Genomic DNA, 24,430 nt, shown 5'->3' with positions numbered 1-24,430 from the left:
TTTTGCAGGGATGTGGTTTAGGCAGAGCTGCCCCCATAACGTAGAGCAGTTGCACCCAGGTCTCCTGAATATATTTCCACGGGGGTGTTTTGTTAGCAGCTGCTGTGGCAGGTTCTGTAGGTACCCCTGCAGTCCTTGTGCTGAATGATAGTTTTCTCTTTTCACTGCTTTTTTTATTAAGTGATTAAAAAAAAAAAAAAGGCAGAATTTTGACGGTGCAGGAGCTCTTCCTGGAGGAAGACTGGTTGCTAACTTAGCCAAGGTACCCCTAACACTTTTCCTTACTTGCTGGTGTTCCTGTTTAGCAGCTAAGCTGAAGTTCAGTAAGCATCTCTGACCTTGCTGCAGGGAAACGGGGAGGGGACCATTTGTTATTTTAAATCTCTTTACTTTTCCATTGTCAACTTCAATTAAGGGAGAGTTTATAGTTCCATTGGGAAAGGGCAGTGGCAGCAGAAGACCCAACAGCGTGAGCTGTTCCGGGGTCTGGTGAGTGTTTTCAGGCTCTCGGTGGCTTTGCAGCAAGTGCAATTAGGTGGTGGGGTACCGTAATCCCATGGGCCTTGCATGAGCTCTTCAGACAGACATTGGCATGGGCTTGGTCAGTCTCTGGTGCAAAAAGAAGTAAAAAAACCTTCCAGGAATTCGTCTGAAGCTGATTCCTAAGCAGGGAAGCAAATGGGATCTTGGGTGCTTGTGCTGACCTGCTGCACCTCGTGCCCCTGGCTTCATGGGGGGCTTTTTGGTAAAGTACTGGTACTTTACCAAAAGTACTTTTTGGTAAAGGTCTCAAGGCATAGGGATTTTCTGATAGATGACTCTGTTAGGCTTCTTTCCTGCCCCTTGCAGTAAACTTGGCACTTAGCAAGAGTCTCAGACCAGACTCGCTTCTTCTCCCTGCTATGTCATCCCTCCTCTCTCCCCAGCTAATGATGAAAAGTATTTTTAAGTACCACGTCCCAAAACTCTTGGAGAGGCTCTGAGCGACTCAGAAGGCAGCTGGGAGGATGAATGTGTCATCACTGGAGCGAAACACAGATTCGGGGAGTTTTCGTGGTGGCATTTTTTTTGTTTTGTTTTGTTGTTTTTTTCCCCAATGTTGCCGTTTCTGGTGGGCCAGCAGATGGAACTGCCCACGAGGCCGTATTTATCCCTGCAAAAGCAGCTGCTGCAAAATGCTGGGGCGAGGGTTGCCTGGACTCCTGCGCTGCGGAGAGGCTTTGTTGGTACGAGAGCATCGCCCCTCTGCTGGCTCAGCGGCATTTTCCGGACTGGTGCTTGGTCCTGAGGTGTGAGTCGGGCCGAGGGAATTGTGCGAGGTGCAGCCGCAAGTTGGGTTTGGTTGCTCTGAAGAAGGGAAAAATGATCGGAGCAATTTGGGGGTGAAACGTGGTTTCCAGGCTGATATCTTAGTGTAGGACATCTGGTGAATGCCCTGGCAGCCCTAGAAGTTTCTGTGCTCCCGCACGTGCCAGGCTGGTCCTGCCTCAACCACGTGAAGCTGGCTGGAGCCACAGCAGCCTGTTAGCAAACAAAAAGTTTGTGAGTAGCCTGTTGGGCAAAAATGCAGCAAGGGGGACACCCGAGAGAGCAGCAGAGCTGGCTTCTGCGCAGTGCTTCTGGAAATCCCCCGCGTGCTGGGAAACCCTTTGGAAATGAATATTTAATGCAGAAATAAAACGATTATATGTACGTGTAAATGCTGTATTTATCTCCCTGCTGCCCTGTAAGTGGCTGGTAGCTGTCGGCCCCAGGGGGCTATAATAATTATCGCTCTACTGACTTGGCTAATAAAAAATCAATTCCAGGAAGACAGTCCTGTGCTCTGCTGCAGGAGCGGTGCTGGAAGCCTCATCCCTGCTTCAAGCATGCACCCGCAAGGAAGAGGGGCCTGCCTCGAGTCCGGCTTTCCCCCGGTGTGGAAGCTGGTGAAAGTGTTGGGTTTTTAAAGCCTTCTGCTCCTGGGCAGCAGCTGGGATCTAAGGCTGAGTGAGGGTGGGATGTGGCATGGAAACTCGTTGCCCATCTCCGTGGGGGAACCGATGCTGGCGCTGGTTGGGCTGAAGTCTCCGGTAGGTGCTCACGGCCACTTTCCCTTCACGTTGTCGTGTGTCCTGGGGGGCAATGTGTCACTTGTTCCCTGGTGAACTTCCCCGTTCAGACCGATTAGACCTTTTCCGCACCATTCTTATTAATTGGCTCTGACTGCACCCTGTTAATTACAGAAGGGGTAGCGAGGTCGTAATTGCAGAGACTCGGTCCCTGATTTGAGGACAGCAGGCAGCACTCGGCACGTGGCTCCCGGGGAGGTTTGTTAGCTCTGGGGCTGAACGTGACACTTAAGCCATTAGCGTAATCTGGTGGTGTGGCTGCAATTACGTGAATAACCGGCTGGGAAGGAGCCGGAAAATAGCAGGGTATAAAAATAGCAGCGGGGAGCACACGCTTGGTTTTAGAGACAAAGTGGGAGCGGAGGGGGCTGGAGGTGGGGTGTGGGCACTGCTGGGTCCCGGGGCAGGGGAAACCTCTGGCTCAGTGCCTGGCAGGAGCTGTGAGATCAGTACCTGCACCGTGCCGTGAGGATGTGCGGGGCTAGCAGTGATTCCCCGTGCGTGCCCTGTAACCAGCTTAGCGTGCCGTATCATGGCACTGTAGAAAGTCAAATCTCTTTTTAGCCCAACTTCCTAAGGAGGCTTATGTGATCAGGCTCTGTTTATATCTTCATCCCTCCCTTGGGGAACTTTTGAACCCGCAGGCCAAGATCAGCCAAATTTACCAGCGGAAGGTGCTGGTGGTAGGAGGGCTGCAGGGATTTTGGAGCTAGATAGGGCTCTCACCCCTGGTGGTGACACTGAAGGGAAGTATTTCTGTGTCAGCTCCCGGGTGATCAGAGAGGAGCTTTGCAGGAGAGGTTTGTATACGCCCAGCCACAACCTAGCAATGGGAATTGGTTTTTTTTTGTGGATCCTTGACGTGCAGGCGCTGCTTTGCACAAGCTCGTCTGCGAGCAGCAAGCTGTGAGTAGCGCCGGGGACATCACAGAAACAAATGGGAAAGCTTTCTGCAGCGTTACGGAAACCGGCAACGTTTGGAAGAAACAAGAGGGGTTGTACCTCCCGAGCAAAGCACTTGGCTCGTGGAAACCGAAGTCTCTCAGCAGCAACCTCAGTCAACTAAATCCTTCCTGGGGAGAAAGGGATCATCACGTGAAGAGGCCCGACGTCCCCGCTGTGCATCTGGCAGTCGAGAAAAGCGGCTCTGCGGTGCGGAGAGAAGGGCCCAGCTGGGGGGGATTAAAGCCCCAGGGGAAGCAGCACCGGCCGTGCTGGCTGCCCTGCTCACTGTGGCTTCACGTCAAGGTGTGGGGAATGCAGCAGGACCAGAGGCTGCTGAGGGGCTTCCTTTCTGTCTCACTCACCTTTCTTGTCCCGGCTGGCTCCTCTGCATCTCCCGGTGGGTCAGCAGCGCCTCGAGGAGCTCGCGGAGATGGGAGAGTTGTGTCTGCAGCAGCTCTCCCTCTTGTTTATAGGAAGCGATGCACCACCCCATCATGGTCGCAGCAGGCAGCAGCAGCTCTCGTTTGCCTCCGCCACGTTAATGAGGAAGAAATGGGAGAGTTTAGGGATGCGGTCGGTCACGGCAGCTGCTGCGAGCCTGTTGACTTCAGTGCAGCTGTCCCAGATGTGCATGGATGAGGAGGAAAAAGGGATTAAGCGGTGATGTCTCTGGGTGCCTGATGCAGGCGCTCCTCTGGTTGAATCAAGGGGGTTTGTCATCGTGTTAAAGGGGAAGAAAAAAAGCAGCTGCTTCTGACTTCAGCGCTCAGACCTCAAAGAGCCTTCCAGGATGCCCGGCTGAGTTTTGCAGCTTGCATTTGGGATACGGGCAGAGGATGGCAAGCAGCTATTCCCTGCCTGCTGGGCACATGCACAGTCTTAGCCAGTGTGGCCAGTGACAGATTTGGAGAAGTTCTGCTTACCTGTGATTGTTCTTTGAGCTCAGGGAATTATTCTGGGGAGCACTCAGGACGCTTCTGTGCCCGTGCATCAGGACGAGTACAGGTGGGGAAGACGGCAGGTGAAGGGTGCACCCTGATACCAACTTGCTTAAGAGCAATGCAGAGGGACCGGTGTATTTAAGGATATCTGATCACACACCTCCTGAGGCACTGGAGGTGAGACCCGCTGTGAATGCTTGGATGCCATTAGCAGCCCCAGCACCAGAGGCTTGGCAGATCCTGCCACCATTTTCCTGCTCATGCGATCAGAAACGGTCTTGCTGCCCTGAACCCACGTGGTTGCATTTCTGCCTTGCACTCGTTAGCTCTTGAAATACCTTGATCAACAGGACCGTTCGCCTTGGCATCACCTGCCACTGGTGGTTAAACAGACCTGCTTACAGAATATCTCACAAACTAAACCAGCGCATTTGGATTGCTTTTTGCACGAGATGTGTAGCTGCTGCTCCGCAGGGGTTTGTAACGATACCAGGTCATCTCTCAGTCGGCGTAATTTTCAAGATAGAGCAGAAAAGAATGCCAATTAGTGTTTATGTAGGTAGAGCTAAAAGGTTTTATTCCTAATTTTCTAGGATACAGCTCTGAGCCCGCTGCACACACGGTGTTTTCTAGCAATTAAAGCCACTGCTTTCTCAATAATTAGAATATCCTAGAAGAAAAGGCAGATAGCATAATCAAAAAGGCAGTGAGCAAAACTCTTGGATGTCTCAACTCTTCTTAACATTCTCCTCTTTTTCAGCCTCTTGTTTCTTTTGGGATCTTTCAGGCAGGAGCTGCTGTTGTTTCTGTGCACTTCTCTGATGTATTTTGGTTGATTTGTCTGTGATGACCTGTCTGTGCAATAGTCATCAGGGACATGGTGCATGGCTTGTCCAAATACCACTTACGATGAAAACTGCTGCAAAGATTCTCCAGCAAAGTCTTTATCATCATTTTTTTTCCCACGTGTGAACACTGTATTGTATCCTTTGATTCCTAAATATTTTCCTCCTTGCTGCACCAATCTTATTTTCAGCCTTTACTCTTCAATCTTCATGGAACTAATTTAAACAACTACAAAAAGACTTCTGAAGCCCGATGTTTTTCTGCTTGGAAAATCTTTGAAGCTTGAATTTCCACTGCCTTCATTTTCCTGCTGTTTTCCTGGTGCTTTTTGCTCCTGGACATGAGTCCTCCAAGAGTCCATTTTCCTGCTAGTGTGAGTGCCAGGCTTTGGTACTTGAATAGCCGAGTTCCTGCCTGTAGGACTTTCTGGACTGGCTTTCTTATTCTTCTCATGCAGTTTATTATTTTTGGCCTATTAATTCTGATAGGGGTTAACTTTAATTATGCGAAGTTGAACTTGATTATTTAACCTTAATTAAGCCACTCTGGGTCTCCATTCCTCAAACCACTTGAGGAAGTCTTACGGTATTCCCTTCCTGGTCTAACCTACATTTGGAGCGTCGGCTCACCTTGTAAAACTGAAGAAGAGAGGGACATCTTCTTGCCTCCCTGAAATGAAGGTCATTAAGGCCTGACAGCGAGGTTTGACGTGGTGGAGGTGTCACGGGAGGATGGCTGCAGGTGTTTGTCTGCTCGGACACCTCCTGGATTGGACACGTGGCGGAGCGCGTAGGCAGCCCTGCCCCATCCTAACCAGCAGGTAGTGCTTTGCCATGATAAAAGCCTGCAAACAAGGTTTTATGTATGTGTTTCTGCTCTTGAAAAACAGCCTTCCCAGTTATGAATTTTGGGGTCTGCTTGTTATCTCACTCAAATCATCTCACACCACATGTGTGGGACCTTTTCCTTGAACGTGGCATGACTTTCAGACTAGGTAGTACAGGCTGTCTAAACCAACGTTTTTAATTCAGAGTCCATCTTATTTTATCCAGGGGCCTCAGAGCTGACTGTTAATAAACACCAACTCGGACATTTAATTAAGTGTAAAACATACCACGATCCTGGATTTATTTTTAAAAAAATTCAGCAGTACGATACCCAGATTTTCACGGCTTTTATTTAATTTCTGTACCTTCCTTCACGACACACTGTCCTGATGAGGTGCTGCATCTCTTCAGTGATGTAATTGAATCACTTGAAGCGAACGTCCACCTTTACTGGGTGGAACACGGGACTGTTGCTCTGCCTTGACAAAAGGAAAACTGAACCTGTGAATACAGCTCCAGGCCTCTGGGGGATCGGGGTCCTCAGCTCGGTACGAGGGGGCCGAAGGAAGGTTTTGAAGGTGGCTCTGGTGGTGCTCTCACACCACCCGTCCTCCCGGTGCTGGAAATTTCGATTTTGCTGTGCATTTCTAGGGTGATTTGAGGCAGGTTGCTCCGTGGCTGCAGGTGCCACAAGCTTTCCCAGCTGTGTTCCTAGTTCCAGTTCTAATGTTTATTGGGGTAGGTGTTTCCCAAGTACTTTCTCTAATACTTGCATAAAATCGACTGCTTTCGAAACATTGCTGCTGTAAATTCCTGGGCTAAAGCATCCAAAGGAGACTCGTACAAAAATTAAGCAGAGCATTATATACTCGTACACATATTACAGAGATCCTGCCTTGATCTGCTTCCACCTGGTTATAAACCTGGCCTAAGTCCCTCCTGTGCGAACTGGCAATCTGCCGCTGCCCGTCCCAGGTGGCCCCCCTGGACTTTTCTTGACACCGAGGACCCTGGCAGGGAGCTGTGCGTTGTCCAAGCTAGAAGGAAAAACAAAAATATGTGGGGATACCTCCTGAAGTAGCACGTTGTTTCTAAGAAAATGAGAAGGTGATGTAAAATATATGGCTGGTCAGCTTGCCTGTTGAGTAACATATGGTTTCTGGAGGGCATGAATTATGCACTAAGTCATTTTTAATATTAATTTGGTCGGTGCTTGTTAAAGTGACTGTGGCAGTGGCGTTCTGAAGTTGTTTTAAATAGTCAGAACCTATGGCAAAGAGCTGCCCCCCAGAAAAATTACCTTCCTACGAAAGCTGTTGGCAAATGAAGCCACTTCTTGCCTTGGAGAAAATCAGACCTTGGTCCCGTGAGCTTTGGTAGCTGCCTTGCTTTAAGTGTAGGGTAAGTCCCATTAACCCTTGTAAGACTGGACAGCAGGAATAAAGTTACGTGTACGCACACATGCAGGTAGGATCAGGGCATAAATCCCCTCAGCCTGCTCTGTGCCTCTGAGCTGGGGACTTCCCTAGGTGGTTTTGACCAAGCGTTCAGAGCTTTCCCCTGTGTGTAGAAACACCATTCCTCGTTGAAGGGATCATTGCTGCTCGGTGCTGGAGTCGTCCATGTAACTCTGCTGGCAGCTGCTGGGGGGCGAGGTAGGAGCAGCGGGGCCTCATCCCGCAGGGCTCCCAGCACGCAGCAGCAGTTTGGTGCTGGAGGTTGAGTCTTGAAGCTCTTGGCCAACGGTGTAGGACCCATAGGGTTTGGTCCTGCCGGAGCTACCTGTCCTTTCTGTTGGCTTTGGTGGGTGTGAAGCGTGCTTTGCTGCTCCTGGGATCCTGAGCAGCGACCCTGCGAGGGACGGAGCTCTTTCTTGGCAGAGGTGGGAAGAAAGGCTCGAGCTGTGCTGCTGGTGGGTGGCTGACCCAGTCCCAGCCTCAGTCTCTGAACTTTTCGGTGTTATGAGGAGACAGAGACACCGGTACCTTGGTAGTCCTGGTGAGGAGACTCCTTCTGGAGATCCTCTGTTAAATCCCTGCTTTGAGTAAGACCTTGAAGAGATCTGGACCTGCTTCTCCCACCGCAGCTAAGCATTGCAGCCACTTCCAGTGGGAGCAGTCATCACCCTTTCCCCGTCAGTGGTTTCACGAATTATACCTGCATTTCTAGGGAAGCAGCCAAATGCAGCCCACGTCTGTAAGTACCTTCAGATCCTCCAACTGTATTTTTTAACAAATATGCTATGCCCATTTGGAAAAAAGAAAAAAAAAAAAGAAGAAACAGAAAACGTCTGTTTCAGTTTTCATTAGACACATGGCTGATCTTTCTGTTGGTCTCTCCTGACTTGATTTCTCTAACCGTTTTTTCATTGTTCCCAATAGGAAGAGTGCTTTCCAGCTGGGCTGAGCAGTTGCCCTCACAGGAGACATTTCTTCAGCCCGCAGTCGCCGTGAGCTCCAACACGCTGGTCCTGTGATTCTCAGCGCCGTGGGATGAGACCTCCCGGTGGGCTCAGCCCCAAGGTGGGTTCATGCTCAGCCTGTCCTCTGTGAGCTCCCCGGGGCCTTCGTCGTGTATTTCTCCTTGTTTGCCAGCTCTGTCCTTGCTTGCAGCGCACGCTCCTGCAAATCCAGAGCAGCCTGTGGCTGCTGGCTGCATACCGCTGTAGGTGGTGTTTCTGTTTTCAGAAGGGAAGTATTTGTCAGTGAGTAAAACATTTACTGGTGGAAAGCTGCAGCAGCATCTGCAATCCCTGGTTGTGTTTCTGGCAGCAATTTCAAAATCTTTGCCATAATAACAGTAATTGCAATAGGTACTGTTGAGTGAAGGACAATTAGAGAGGGTTGACTTTTATGTTTTCCTAATATTCACCACAAGCTGCCACCGAGCCTCATTCTGCTGGCCCTTACAGCATTACGACCGGGCAACTCCTTTTAAGTCAGTGGCAGGAAAGTGATGTAAAACCCAGAGGAGCATTGGGTCCAGCACCCAGTGTGGCTCCCAGCAGCACGCTGTGATGCTCGAGGTGGTCGGAGCGTCTTTTCTGCTCCTGCAGAGAGCCCGCCACAGCTGCTCTCCCTGACAGCCTGATTTATGCCCTGGGATTTATGGAGCTGAACAAATGATCATAGGAAAGCTATGCGCTTCATTACACTTGGCCAATTTTCCCAAGCCAGAGGGCAAATCCCCGCTTCTCTACCTGTGCTCGCTTTGTGCAGCTGCCCTGCATCCTCTTCAATAGTCTGAAAGCCACAGATTAGGGGATGTTTCAAGGCGCCTAAGGAGTCACTTACCCTCTTTTGGAAGTTGAGCTCAGGAGTGGTGTAATTGTTGCTGCATTTTCCCACTGGCTGCGACCTTCCCAAGGAATGCAGCAGGGTACTGGGGCCAAATCCAACAGGGCACGTGAAGCAAGCTTGATCCCATTTTTAAGATAAAATAAAAAATTTCAGGGTGTCCACGAGCAGAACAGTTCTCTTAACATTAGGATATAGTGGTTGTCTTGTTAAAATCATTTTTTATTGTCTCTCTTAAATCTATTTGAGTGGACTCAGTACAGTGTAATGTGAATTAGTGTCACTGCCATGAAAGGAAGATACCTCCCAGAACTGAGCCTTCGAGTCTTTCATCACCCACCTTCCCTGGAGGGAAAGGGGATGTGTACCTGCAGTTCAGCTGGGGAAATAATGGGTTAATCACACAAACCAGCCAAAGCAGGGTAATGGCAGAAGTGTTTTTTCCCTCTTCAGAACGAAAACTGGAGAAAATTTCTTTACTTTTCATTTAAATTTACTGAATGTTTGGTCTCGAAGCTCATTTCAGGAAAGAAACTGAGCACTTGGTTTCACCTCCATTAACCACTTTGATAGTCCAGGAACTGCGTTAATGCCGCCCAAGTTAATGAAGTGTGCAAATTAAAAGTTTCGTCTGGTCCCTCCGCTTAAGCGTATCTGAGGCCCAAAGGGGCCCATTCATCAGCGGTCAGCTTGCACAGGTGGTACAGGGGTAAGAGTTGAGCCACGGGTTCTTTGCTGGCGGTGACAAACAAACCCGAAGAGACCAGGCCAGGCTCTCCGATCCCAGCTCGACTTCTCAGTGCTCCGTGGTTAAGAAATGCAGATTCCCGTGTTTGAACCAAGCACATCAAGTCTGGAGCATCACCAACGCCACGCAGTTGCTGTTTCCATGGAGGCAGCCGCGAAAGCAGATTTCTCCTTCAAAGAAAGGAAAAGCATGGGATAGAGCACGGGCACTCCAAATGGGTGGAAGTCCTTCACCAAACCCTGGCAGAAAGTGAGCCCCCTTTGGCTTCTCCTCTATAAATGGGTTTCCTAGAAGCCAGCTGCAGGCTCGTTTTTTGCAGAGAGACCCAGATCAACCACATGCTCTGGGTGGCTTCTGGCATCCCGGGGCCACGGATGGAGATGGGGCCTTACCGATCTCAGCAAGCCTTACTTCCAACAGCGAGAGAGAGATAGGAGAAAACGCTAAGCTTGAAGGGGTTTTATGGATTTATGAAGCCTTCCTGCTGGGGGAAGGGAGCTGCTGAGGCTTTGCCTGTCTGTAATAAATTCCATTCTGAGCAATCAGGGTGCTGGGAGAAAAATTCAGGGCAGACCCAGCAAAACGGACCCGCAGCAGCCACCACGTGATGCGGAGTTAATTCTGCTACCGTCGCTTCATCCCCTGTAAAACGGGGCTGCACAAATCCTCCTCCTTGCCATGTAAGAGCTGCTCCCTTGGCTTTCCCCTTCAGTACCGGGTCAAGTCAAAGCTACTTGATCGATTCAGCACCTTCTCTTCTGGCCTTACCCAATTTTCTGTTACACACCTGCCCCCTCAGCCTCCACCTCCACTCACGTTGGTATCTATGTGCTGCACTTTTCCCCAGTGGTTTGTGTCGGGGTGAAAAAGCTTGGTGCTGACGAGCACCGGAGAAGGCTGTGTGTCGGTGGCTCTGCTGGCGGATGGTGCTGCTCTTCCTATTTCCTGGTTCAGCAGGATAGGTGGACTTAATAATGAGAAAACCTTGCCACGGAGATCACGCAAAGCAGCGAGCAGCTGAAGCGTAGGGCGAAGAGGAAAGGTGTCAGCGGGAAGCAGATGGGCAGCACAGTGTGTGGTGTGCCTGGCATTTGTTGCTTTGCAAGAGGAAGCTCAGAAAGGAGCTACAGTGGGCCCAAAGGAAGAGGAAAAACACCAAAACCCATAAATATTCAGAAGAGCAGAAGAGACAAATGTATTGACCTAAATAACCATTGGTGACTCAGAAGCTTAAAGGCAGTGTTCGAGTCATAACTGGGCATTAACAGCATGAAAGTGTGTGGACAAAATGGGGCAGCAAAGGAGGAAAGGGGAAGCTTCTGGAGCAAAACACGAAACAATGGAGATAGTTTATCTGAAAGTCCACCTTCTGCTCTCACCACAGAGACCTTTGGCAAACCAGGCCTGTAAGCTGATATTTTGCCTTCTGCCAAAACCAAGCCGGGGGCTGCTGCCTTCCTCCGAGCAGGGTTTTTCGTTAGGCTAATTCGGTCAATAATTCCGTCTGAATCATCGCCATCTGATTCATCCATATGAATCGCAGACTGATTGCAATTTTTGTCTGTGTTTCTCCCAGCTGAAAGCAAGCTGACCTGCGAGTTTTTGCTTTGATGCATCCATAGGAAAATTTCATCGGTGCTGCCCCATCGTCACTTTTCTCTCGTTGAGGATTTTTTTAAACAGAAGGGATTAGCCAGAGTGGAAGGCTGTACTGCCATCTTTCAAAAAAAACAAAACAAAAAAACTCTTCCCTGGAGAAGCTTGAATTAACCCCTCCTTTTATTTCTGCAATGTAATTGATAATTTTACAGATCAGATTCCATCAAAGTACACTGATTGATAAAGCCTCAGTGTCTTCGACTTTAGAAAGCAGATTCCCTACGTAGAAAAGGTACAGCACCTGTCCTGAAATCAGACAGGTTAATAATTTATTAACATTTCGTCCTGATTTTAGGCGTCTAGTGGCTTCTTTTACATTTGTTTTTCTTTTCATTTGATGTTCTCATCATAATTTGTGTATATTTCCTACCTATCCCCTGCAGTGCCTCTTTGCATCTGTATTGCTTTGTTCTGTATTTATTCCTCCTAGCATATGATGACACCAGGGAAAATCCTTTCTGTGTTATTACCATGAAAAGCTGTTCTCCTGGGGTCAGTTCTGTGAACTTTCGTTATTTTGCAGCAAACATCAGGGGTCAAAAACGTGGAGGGGAGTAACTTAGCTGTGGGTAAGTGGAGGTGAGGGGGAGCATAGGGACGGAGCTGGAGGTGTGTGAGTGGGTTTGAGATGAAGTCTGGAGAGCGCATGGAAGGTGGTTTTGCAGAAATAAGGAAATGAGGAGCAGTGCGGGGAGGACAGGTGAGAGCTGATGGAAGAGGCCCTTTGGGAAGCAGCCCCAGTTCAGTGTGGGCACGGGGAGCAGAGGCAGGGCAAAACTGAGAGCTCTGGAAAACAGGCAGTGTGCAGGAGCTGCAGGGATGCCTGGTGCTGCTTGGAAAGGGGAAATGGAGCGGGAAGATGCTGCAGAGTTCCCCTCACACACTCTTCAGATTTTAAGTATGCCTTTAGCCAAGAGAAAAAAAAAAAAAAAAAAAAAAAGCCTAGTTCCTCCTCCCCCCATCTGTAACTTCCTTGCTCTGTTTATTACCAAGTGTGGAGGCATTTGCCTCTGCACATGTGATGGATGCCAGCAGCACTGGAAAGCTGTCATTGGGGGGAAAAGGAGAAAAAAATCTCCTCTTTGTTTCGTGGAGCAGAGTTCAGTGGAGCATTTCAGATGCTCGCTTTCAGATTATTGCTGTTCTGCTCTGCCTGTAACTTGCCTTTTCCTCTGAATTAAAAAGCTTTCTATTAATGGGCTGAAAGGTGAGTTGTGGTTTTGCATGTTAGTGGGATTGATTCATCCCCACGGGAGTGTACTCCTGCAGAAAGCAGAAAAAAATGCACGTGTTGGTAATTAAATCAGCCTTTATTTACTAATATTGGCTCTGGGATTTTCCAAGGCAGAAATTTCCATCATTGTTTTTCCTTTCTGATGAACGTGAGCTCTGCTGGATTCAGAGCAGACAATGTGCAGCCCTGCCTTTGTGCTTCTTTACAACCCACCGGGTTCACAAGATCTTGATGAAGGAACAGGGTTTAAGTTGCTGAGGCTTCGTTTTCCATTGAGATGTGGGAGACAGCGGCAATGAACGGGAAGGAAGCAGGCACTGGTGTGCTGAGTGGCTGGAGCTGTTTTTACCCCTGTTTATTCCCAGCTCACTTCCCCAGCGAATTTCTTTTTGAGTGAGGACTCAGCATCTGCTGAAGCACAGTGTGATAGCGGGGTGGAGCTGGCTCCAGAACAGATCCCATGCAAGGAGAAAGGTGTTGGGCAAGTTGTTTGGCAAACAGATGATTAATGTTCAGTTGCACATCGTTATCGCTGAAAAACAATGTGGAGAGCTTCTGTTTAAAGGGTTGGGTGCAAAGCTGCAGTGCTACAGAAAGCAGTGTATCGCTATCTTAATCTTTCTGCTTTTCATTTAGCCTTTATTCTGTAAAAAGAGTAGTCACTTTGGGTTTCTGTGCAGTATCTCTTCTAGCTTGTGTTACAAAGAAAGGGAAATAAGCTTTCTGAAACAAAGTCAACCACCTGCCCTCTCACCCCTGCTTTTGCATGTGCTGTCACCATTCAGGGTTATTTTTCACATCCTGATATCCATAGAGAGAAATAGAGAAGTCGGTGGCTCTTTCTAGGGTCAGGGCTCTCTCCTGTTGAAGCCACCAGCGGTTCAATTGGGACCCAAATGATGAGCCAGGAAGCAAAAGGCTGCAATGAGACAGCTCCGCACCAGGGCACAGATGAGATGCAAAGATGACTTTCAGGGAGGTACAAAACACACAGCAGCAGGCACCCAGCTCTGCTCTCATCGGGTAGCATCCATCATAAATACACTTTTTTTTTTTTTTTTTACATTTCTCAATAAAATACTTTGCTGCATATTTGACATTTGAAAAAAAAAATATATATATATACTGATTCAACTGATTTTTAAATGGCATCGAGGGTAGTGTAGGTCTGCTTGGCAGCTCCACTGCAGATACAGCTTTTGCAGCCTGAGCCCCCACAAGCAAGAGAGGAAAAGCTCACATGGACTTTGCACTGATTTATTCATATCACATCTCATATGTGGGCGAGCTGAGCCTTCAGCTTTTGGAGTCCTGAGCATTGGTTATTTTCAAGGACATGCCACAAGTAAGGAACACAGGAAGATGAGGTTATCTTATTTCCATTTAAACCATCTAGCCTATACATAATAAGGAGAAATAGTGGTTATAATAACAGATTCATTACCTGTACTCTGAAGGTAATGAACCTTCAGAGTACTACGGGGGAGCTACTGGAAGAGGTATTGTACAGCCCACTGTTTTACATAATCATTTTAAAAGCTGTCCACGACTTCTTCCTGCATTTATCCTGAAGAAGCTGGAAATAATTTAGAAAAAAAGGCTGTGTGCTGCCAGTGATTACACAAGTCAGGGTGGGCGCACCGAGAGCAACTGAAGGCTGGGTCGGCCCCCTTGTACTGTGATTTTTTACGTGGACGGACAGGTAGCAGAGTCAGCGGTGGGGCCGTGCAGTGTCTGTGGTGTGTGGCAGTGCCACCAGGAACAGTGCCCTGCCACCCTCCTGTGCCAGCCACCCAGGGTCACAGAGAGGGGCTGCCTTCCAGTGCAGGCTCTGTTCGTTGTCTGGGGCTATATTTTTGTAATAATATTTTAGGAACATGGTCGGAATGGCAGAGGCATGCCTTGACCTCTTCTGTAGAGGCTGGGCAGTGCAGCATCTCCTGCAGCTACACGTGCAGGTGCTGGCCTCCAGCTCCCAGAGCTGTTGGGGGCATATCCCAACACCCGGAGCTGTCCAGAGGGGAAAATGCACCAAGACCAGGGGTGGCCTTGATGCTGGAGGAGGTCTCAATGGAAAACTTTGAAACAAACAGGGGTTCGTGCATGCTCATGCACAAATAACTCAGTGGAGGTTTAGGAGAAGAGCATCAGTTGGTATGAGTGCTATGGGTGGTGGCTCAGTACCAAGACCCTACTAATGAAAGAAATGGAAAACAGTAGAAATAAACATTGCCTTGTGAAGGATCTTGGAGAAAGAGACTTGGAAAGAGGAGCGAAGGTCACTCTCAGCTCTCCTTAGGGCTCTTAGTGCCAGTAATGACAGCAGCTGATGCTGCATGGCACTCTGCCCCTCCCTCTGCTTTCCAGTTAAACCTAACTGGGAGGAGGTACTTGGCTCTTGTGAGCTTTTGTGTTTGTGTGTGTCAATGCATGTACACAAGTAGCCTTCAGTCTTTTTATTCTCTGTGATATTTTGACACACAGAAATATGTATCTTAAGTTTTGGCCACAGACATCGCTCGGAGGCTGTCAGCCAGCAAAGCACGTGAACGTGTTCCTGCAGCTGGCAGGGCGCTCAGCAGTTTGGCAGGAGGAGGTGGTGAGTCCTCTCTGAGTGCTGTGCTCAGGTTTATAATAAAATGAGAATATCCACGCTGGTTTTTGAAAGGGCTGATAATGATGATGATTTTGGAGCTTTTGAAGGCTTTCCATGTGCCATAACTTTAAGTGCAAAAGTGACGTGCAGAGCCTGATCTTCGCAAAACCCATTTGCGGTCCTTCCCCTCACAGATAATCCCACATCCTTCTGTAGCCTTGGCTTTACGGGAGCAGACAGAAGGCTTTAGGTTCCTGCAGGAAATGGAAATTGTATTGATTATTTGTAACTTCTGAGTGTATTCACCAATGTACTGTTAATTTACCAGCTGGGGAGCTTGAAGCTTTTTGCTAAGCAGTGAAAGGCCTTGGGAGTTGATTCTTCTTCAGCTTTTCTCTCAGGAAGCCAGCTGAATAGAGTACAAGGTATGCTGTAATATGTTGCAAGAGTTTATGTAATACCTAGGAGTTTGTTGTAGCAGAAGAAATGGCTGCTCTTACACCAGTTTTGTCGTTCAGTTTGCCATCACTTGGCAGATGGTGTACGTGTCGCATTACTGAATATTTTTAGGGATTCTAGGGGTCCTCGGTCACAGAGATGGAAAATGAACTTGGCAATCAGGTACAGCAAACAGGTGGAAGGCATCTTATGAAAGGACAGCCTCTTCTTTCCACAGTTACGTAATAATCTGAGCGAGATGGTGTGGCCACCCACTCATGGCCTGTGCCAGCAGCGGCCTAGCGCTAGGCAGGGCCTCCTGCTGTGGTGAAAGCCTCTGAAACGTGATGGCAGGTCGCAGCCTTTGTTGGTTCCATAGGGAAAATCCTGTTTTTTCCCCGATACAAAATAAAGTTTTCAGTTCGTCACAAATTCAGCTTTGCTTTGTGAACAGTGTAACTATTGAGAACTGCACAGCCTCTGTGTACGCTGACCGAAGAGTCCGAATTGTTTTCCTCGTACACATCCCACGTCATACTCATCGTTAAGGAGCAGCTCTCCGAAGTGTGTTCCTTATTTTGACCCAAATAATTTAAACATGGGTTCACGGCATGCAGTATTTGCAACCTAGAGGAACTGAAGACAGGCTTAATGTCAATGGACATGGGAGTCTTTTGGCTTATTTTCTTCCACTCGTTAAAGTCTGAGCAATCCTGTTCCCTAAAGCACGGCAGGTTTTGGGTGGACGAAATTGTCACCAGTTCTGTGGAGGCATTTTGCTTAGCACTTTTCAGTGGACATGACAGTTGAATCATTTGGATTTCCAAGAGCATAGTTATGACAAATTGCTGCAGGAAGGAGTTTTAAAACATGTTAAAAAGAGTAAAATAGGTTTTCAGCAGTATTCATTGAGTGCAGAGGCTTAACAGGCGTATAGTGTAAAGATTTTATTGTTACTCATTTACAACGTCTTGAATAATTTGAGTATCATGACCGTCTTAAAATCATTTTCCTAAAACTTTTATATTGCCTCATGAAGCACACACTAAGTCATCTTCTCTGGTACCCATGTAGAGCACAGACAATTTTCAGATCAGATAAAAAATAATCATGCAATTTATTGATTCATATGTTCAAAAAATTGAGGAAAAAACTAGGCTGACATTTTTGGAGTTTTCGTTTTTTAAAATAGTGCTTTATGAGAGCTTATTAATAGAGTTTTATGTTTCTTTTCATTTAAGAATGAAAGGAAAACAGTGAAAATGAAATAAAAGTCTTGGTAAGACAAAATACTTCACTTGACCCTGAACAGTAAGTCTGTGCCAGTAAAAATATTATTGCCATTTGGATCTGAACTCCTTCTGCATGCTTATTTCGTATCTCAGCCAGCAAACTTTGCAGTCCCTTTTGTCACTGCATGTTAACCCCGGCCCCCACCTCCCAGGTAACTGCACGTGTTTCCTTAATGTGTCTTTTTGCAGCCACTTTCCCTGCTTGTCCCTTGATTTCCCAGTTGTATCAGCAGCTTTGTAGGCGTTGTTCGGTAATGAAGTTGGGAATGAATGAGCTAACGAGCCTCCCTGCCCCTGGAAACAGCAGTGAGCACAACCACAGACAGCATGCAGGGATTTCCTTTTTTTTTTTTTTTTTTTCTCCTCCCCCTTAATTGGTGGTGTATTTTTGCTGCTTAGACTTTAAGAAGAATCTTTAATCCCAGATGCAAGGACACTAAATTTGTGTTTTCCTGCGATATAAAAAGAAGGTTCAGGGCCTGGAAGCCACAACCACAATTTCCCTGGGTATAGAAGGTGGCAGTGGTGACCATCTAGGATGCAGCAGCCTCCCGAGTTGTTCAAAACCTACATGCAGTCAGAAATCATTTCTATTTTAGTCCTTTAAAAGCTTGAAAACAATTAAAAAAAAATCAAAGTAGCATGCATATTTCTGGATTTGCACTGCTTGCCCAGAGATAGAAGTGAAATAATCACAGAGATAAAAGAGAAATTATTTCATTCAGTTGTATCTAAGTTTTATATTATGTTTTTGTTTGCTTTTCTGGGGCTTGTCTCAGAACTTCCACATCTGTTTCACAGATACAGCATAAAGGGTTTCAGTTCCTCCCTCAACCCTTTATCTCCCAGTTGAACTGAGAATGGGTGAAACCCATCACTTCCTAATTGATGGTCGGAGATAAGAGAAAACAGTCTACAGGGCAAGGTCCCTCAGCTCTGAAACACTCAGTGCTGAGGAATTATTCGAATGCAGTTGTTGATTGTGGTGGGTGATTCACTGCTGTATAAACATTCCACGTTCTGTGTAAAAAACTTAGAATAAACTTTCTGAAGGAGATATAAACAGTAAGCTCTAGCAAACCCTTGAAGAGATCGATTCTCGTTTTTAATTCAGAAACTGAGTATTGCATGACACCAATTCAGTAGATAATAGGATAAGAATTGACTTTCAAACCAGCTTTTCAGCACTCTGCAGAGTAAGAAAAAAAAATGTGTAAGAAATAAAAATAAAGTAGAATCTATACTTTTGCATTTTATTGTGGATCATGGAAATATTTTTCCTTCATGTTAGAGTGATATAAAACAAAACTTAATACAAAGGTAGGAAACCCACAGTAATAACAAGAAGCGTGATTTTAATCTTCCAGGCGCTTGCTGTGGGTATGATAATTGGCAGACATGTTTGTTTGCATTGTAAAGACATTTTGACAGATCAAGTAATCCGAGGTTGTTTTGCTTATTGGCAAACACTTGCAGGTCAAATGTGTTTCATTCTAAAATATGGTCTTGTTATCAGACTCTCCGTTAATAATGCATGAGGCAGGATTCATTTCTGGTTATCATTCGTTGCAAAGCAATCTATATTACAAATTAAAAGGTGAATGGGAAGAACTGCTGCCACAGGTGTACGTCCCCCTCGAGTCCCCCTCGCACTCGTGACTGGCTGTGCCTCTGCAGGCCCCCAGCAGCACATTTGGTGCATCTGTAATGCCAGCTTCGTGACCGGCATCCAGCCTAGGGGAAGAAACTCAGTTTTAGAAGGTTAAAACTGAAGTTTTACATGAAAAAAAAAAAAAAAAAAGATAGATGATTTGAATGCCTAAGGGCGCCATTTGCTGTGTTGCAAGTCGGTGGCAATCCATTTATTTCTCTGGCAATGCCATTTATTTTGCTGAGGCTGTGCTGGTTGGCCCGCTGAGGAAGTGGCCCAAAAGGCAGAGGTGGTATAACCTGTGGTGTGATCGATCAGAGCAAGTTTCCAAGCAGTTCTCAGCCACTTTCCAAGTCCTTCCCTTGCAGTGCTTACTGCACAGTCACCCCTGCCCATAGAAATGCCGATGTTAAAAATTAAGTCATATTGTTTCACCACTCTGGTTTTGGTATTTTCTACAGGGTTCCCTGCTCTCCCTGCTTACCTGATAGATCATGGCGTTTGTCATTGGCAGCGTTTCCTTTTCCTGAATATTTTTTTGCTCATTCAGATCATTAAAAGAGAGTAGCTGTTTCTGGGTCCTTAGCTACATTCTTCATAATTAGATTATATTTTTTAAAAATATTGAATGTAATAACATAGTTGTAATAATAAAACCTCAGAAAAATATTTCAACCGCTTTTAAGTTTCAGAAGTAGCTTGAGATTTGGGGTGTCTCACTTAATGGGTGCCTTATTTAATATCCTCTCCTTGTGGGCGTCCAGCATTTCCAGCAAAATGAATACCATTAATTCTCTCAGGCTGAGCTCCCAAAGAACTAACTGCTTCAGAAAATCTGGAGTCTTTTCATCCGTTAGGGGTAGAAATGGTTTGAGTCACCTCCAGGGGTTGGTGGTCGTTGTTTTTTTTTTTTTTTTTTTTTTCCCCCATTTTAATGTGCCCTGAGCTGCTGCAGACCAGTTCATTGCAGGAACTCCGTCTGCACGGTGCTGTGTGCGCGTGTGTAAGGTAATAGGGAGTGACTGGCTACGATACGTGCGTTTAAGCTGCTCAGCTGAAAATTACTGAGCATTAAAATCCACTGGGAGTCACACGACTTCTAAATTAGGAAAGCACATGTCAGTCAGTGTGTGGAAATGAGCCCTCGTACAAGAGCAGCTTTCAATAAGAAGAATGAGTATTGTTCCCTAGAGGACATAAATCCTGGTTTGGCCACTCCATAGCAGCTTTTACTATTTTTCTAGAAGCATGCATTGCCTTTTGTTGTTATTTTTTTTTCCTGTATTTTGTTGTATTGTGCATTTCTGTTAGATATGTCTCATGGGCCAGCTATCAAGAGACACCCTGCTGGGCTGTGGTGTGACGAATTTTCAACTGCAGACAAGGTATTGTGGGGTTTGAAAGAAACATGGACAATGACAAGTGCTGGACAGCTTGTAATTGTTTAAATGGATTCTTATTACATTGTGCAGTGACACAATAACTCTGAAAAATTGGCCAATTTGACCCTAGGTTGAAGTGAGCACAGTGCTGTAGGGTAAACGGGCATTTTGAGAAAGGATGGCACTTTACAGCTTATTCGGTGTGGTCTAGACATCAGTCAGGATTTATTTTGCTATGATTAAAACATGTATTTTCAGTGTTTAAATGGCTTAGGAGTCTGTCCCATCTCAAAAATTATATCACACACCTTGAAAATCCGTGGGATTTAGACAAGTAAGTTGAATCCTGTCGACTGTTAAGCTTTGTTTGTGCCGAAATCCACGTGGTTGTGCTTTGAAAATAGTATTTCTTTGCTTTTTGAACCAAGATAGGTAAAAGTGAGGCTGGAAAATCTTTATGGTCACAAGTGATTCAATTTTCATCAGTGACACGATCTCCGTGCAGCAGAGCTTAGTTTGCGGCGTGGGCAGAGGACTCTCAAGGTAGGGCAGCGCTGGCTGGCTTGGTCTGCTCGGGGTTTGTAGGGCCTCTGTGGCCTCTGGAAAGGCACAGTTAAAGTCATCCTCGTGATTCGTTGGTAAGGTGCACCAGAACGTTTTCCATAGGTTTCTTTATTTTGTTTCTAAATTGAAACGCTGAAGTTATAGTCAAGAAGAGCAAATGGTTAAGCAGGGATCATGGAGGCACTGGGTCTCCAATGAAATGGATGAACCAACCTGGCTTTCTCCTGCGTTTGGTGTTATCCATCCATTTGACATCCAGGTGACAAAAGAAATGACATTTCATGGGCTCTGAAACTGCTGTGTATGTAAAGAAGTAACAAGATCTCCCTCTAGGTAAGACCAGTGACCAAACAAAAGGCAGCCTGTACATCCCAAACTATCCTGTGGTTGTTAGGGAAGTATTCAGGATTATCTCATCAGGGAAGCAAGTTGGGATTTCTCCTCTGTCCCAGTGATGCATCAAGCCTGGCCTGAAACCCTTGAGGTTTTTAAGAGCCTTTCCACTAGCTGTGTTGGCTTCTCATTCAGCCCTCTCTGCTTTTCCAGGTATTGCTTTTTATTTCATCTCCTGACAAATACGATAGTATTCTTTGTGTTTTCAGTTTAAAAATAGCACAATGGAGGTGACTAATTGTTAAAAAGTACGTGTCTGAGGCACACGTTTTTTTGCAGAGGCAATTCATGCTCTGACTGCAGCCAGAAGAGCCCCACCAAGCAGCTTAGAACCACCCTTAAAGCAAACAAAGAAGAAATACAAAACTATTGTTGCTGCTATTCCTTATTTAAAACAAACAAACAAACAAAAAAACCACCTTGTTTGAAAAGAAAGAATGACAGAAAAGAGTGGCAAAAGTCATTAAGGAGCTCAGCAGGGGCTGCTGGACAGTGAGTTTAAGTTTGAGGTTTAACAGGAGCCAACCCAACTCTGGAGTCGCACCCAACAGCCGTTGTGAACCCCCTGGATCCAAAGCACAGTAAGTGCATTGAATTCCCAGCCGTATTCTCAAGTTGTGAGTTTTCTGGGGTTTGTCCCGTTACCCCTGGCCGGGCTCGGTCTTCCCCACGTATCTCAGCAGCAGCTGTGCCCGTGTCAGCTGCAGGAGAAGCAGGGGAAGCTGTGCCATTAGTCAGCAGGCAGACAGCAGAGAGCTCCTTGGGATGAGCACCAGCCCGCTCACATTTATCTCCAGCGCTGCCTTGACACGTTAATTTAGTTTGTGCTTCACAGTTCATACTCTGTTCATTTATGATTGTGTATCGGAAAAGGTTACAATTAATCAGAAAGTGGGTATGGAGGCTGGCAGAGCTAATGATGTATTATTGCATTTTGTTTGCTTTGTAGGAGAACAACTGGGGGATGTGCGTAAAACTATTGTTAGTAAGTAAAAATTATTAAAGGATAACAACCCGCACCCATCTCCCATTTTACAAACTGTATTTCTTCTTAAAAGTTCTCGAAAATTAAGGAATTTAGTATTACTTTTGGCTGTAATCAGTGTTTTTGGCCACGTGGCTGCCTTGGGGGAAAATATGCCCTTTTTGCAGGGCTGGGGGGCATACTGGGCTTGCAGCAGATGAGCGTTCAGTATGTGTGAAGCCAATTTCCAAACCCTAATAACCTGCCCGGCCCCACATGGCAAGGCTGCAGAGCTGGGGAACCACCAGGAACCCCTGCGTAAGAACTGCAGACTGCTGGACTGACGGCAGCGTGCGCTTCCTAATTGAAAATGAACTCATTGCTGGCTGTTCAAAAAGCAAACGTGTTGCTGGGCTGAGACAGACAATGAAAAACAAGCTCCTCCTGACTGAGGGAGTATTTGCAACTTGGGTCACATGCTGGAGCAGTGAAAGGTTTGGGTAAGAAATGCTTCCAGGCTTCCTGCCGAGCACAGGATGTCCCCTTGGTTTGGTGGGACACAGCATCCAGCTGCTGGAGGGCTGTCATGAGAAAAAGGAACTTGGACCTTGGGTAGCCAAGGTACCCAATTTCTAAAAGCTCCATTTTTAAGTAAAAATACCCATCTCCCTTCATTATTTGTATTCATTGTAAGGTTATTGTAAGCTTTTAAGTCTGACAAAACTCCACAGTCCTTTGCACACCTTCGGTCTGTGGGATCGTCTGGGATGGCAAGTGCAGCTGGCATTGCTTCGCAGATGCAGTGGGACTCCTTGGCAGTTTTCAAGGTAGAGGACAAAACTAACTTTTCCTACTTACAGTTTTCAGTCTAAAAGGAGAGCTGCTTACTGAGAGGGGAAGAAAAAGCATCTCCCAGTTTTTACCAGCCTCTGGTCACTACATAAGTCAGAACTGAGCAGACTTCTGTTTGCTCATTTGGTGGTTTGATCAGATTGCTCACATTTAGGATAAAAGATACAGAACACTCCTAACCTTTAAACTTCAGGTGTCCTTTTTTCATTTTATTCCAGCTGCCTCAGGTTTTACTTGCTGTAAGTGGAAAACCGCTCTCCAGGGCTATTTACATAAATCTGGACTTTCAGCTTTTCAGTTCATCAGCTTGTCTGAGTACCCCCCTGATCTCAAGTACAGGAAGAGGCAACCTGCCAAAACCTTAGGATGGAGCCCAGGTGTATGAGAGTGAATAAAGAGCAACCTGTCATCTCTGAGTAGAAATCAGCAGGAGAAACTCAGGGACACGAGCTGGGCAAGGCTTTAGCTTTTCTTCGGGAGGCTATTGCTGCGAATCCCTAGAGGTGTCCTGAACTTGGACACCCTCCTGCAAAAACCTGAACAGGTTCCTGTGGCACCGAAAATAACACTACTACTCTCATGCTTCAGGGCAGGGCTGTAGTACACAGCTTACCAGGAAGGTACCTTCACCTGTGACCTGGAGGCAGCACAGTGGTGGGGCAGAAGGAAAGGAGTGAAAGGAAAAGGAGCCCCTAGGAACTTTGTTTCAGGCCTGGCTTAGATCTAACGGGCAGGCTGGGCTGATGGCATCTCATTCGAGTTGTTAGGCACTGCAGTGAGCAGCAGTAAGGCAAAGATACTCCTGCGGCAGCGGGATGGAGCTTTGTTGTCACCATTTGGTGACACTATCAGACATTAAATTATTTGCTCACGGTAGCCTCCTTCAAAACTCCGATTTACAAACACAAAACGCATGTGCTACTCACAGCTACATTACTGCAGAAAGATTGGTGAAATCTTTCCATAGAAGCACCCCACTGAAGCCACTTAATGAGTCTTGCCTTTCCTTTTTCCCACCAGGGCTAGCTCAGGACCACTGCCATCAGCAGGAGCCGTTGAGGCAGCCCCTGCCTTGCGCTGAGCATCGCCCTGCACCACGCTGTAAGCAGCCAGACTGTTAGCAAAGCACACACAGGCATCTTGGTGGTGCTCATCCTCACAAAAATAGCAACGACTTGGGAGTGTGACAGCTCTCATTTCCTCTTGGTCGGTAGGGGTGAGTGCAGGAGGAGCTGGACAGAGGGATGGCATTTGCCGGGAGACCTGGCATGGTCAGGAGAGCCCTTGGAAGCTGTCAGGAGGGATTAATTTAAGGGTGAGTGCTCTGGCATGGGGAGGGATGGGTGAGGATGCCCTGCAGGCAGCCCCCTCCCTCTGCATCCACTAAATGCAGGCTACTGCCCCATTGCCAGGGGGATATTTTCATAACACATTCCATTAGGAAATGAGGGTTTCCTAACAACTGCGAGACAGATGCTGTTCTCCATGACAGAGAACAGGTAGGAGGAGCCTGAATGAACTTTTTCTTTAATAGGATGCCTTCTCTGCTCTAAACAGAGGCTTCATAGCATTTCTGTTGCACAGCTGCAGATGCACAGCATCCTGGGGAAATGAGAGGTCGGTCATTTCTCTTACTCCCAAAACAATTTGATAAGCCTTAGAGAACATTTTCATTCATTCTCTTGTCCACG

General features: G+C 46.8%; 1 protein-coding gene and 1 long non-coding RNA gene across 5 annotated transcripts in view; one reads left to right on the top strand and one right to left on the bottom strand.

The window, feature by feature from the left end:
* PAK5 (p21 (RAC1) activated kinase 5) overlaps nucleotides 1–24,430 on the top strand; it is an 82,296-nt gene that overhangs the window by 16,274 nt on the left and 41,592 nt on the right. For all 4 annotated transcript variants that reach the window (XM_084513542.1, XM_084513544.1, XM_084513543.1 and 1 more), the window contains exon 2: nucleotides 8,052–8,192. The gene's annotated coding sequence lies outside the window, so the exon portion shown is untranslated. The remainder of the gene's footprint in view (nucleotides 1–8,051; nucleotides 8,193–24,430) is intronic.
* Nucleotides 1,953–3,483, bottom strand: LOC311433885. The gene is made up of 3 exons (XR_014691042.1): nucleotides 3,419–3,483; nucleotides 3,114–3,258; nucleotides 1,953–2,212 (listed from the first exon to the last, which is right to left on the bottom strand). It is a non-coding gene; the product is annotated as an uncharacterized lncRNA (long non-coding RNA).

The sequence above is a fragment of the Aythya ferina genome, assembly GCF_964211825.1.
Source record: "Aythya ferina genome assembly, chromosome: 3".
NCBI lineage: Eukaryota > Metazoa > Chordata > Aves > Anseriformes > Anatidae > Aythya > Aythya ferina.
Note: the sequence above shows the minus strand (reverse complement) of the source record. Positions and strands in the feature narration are given on the sequence as shown.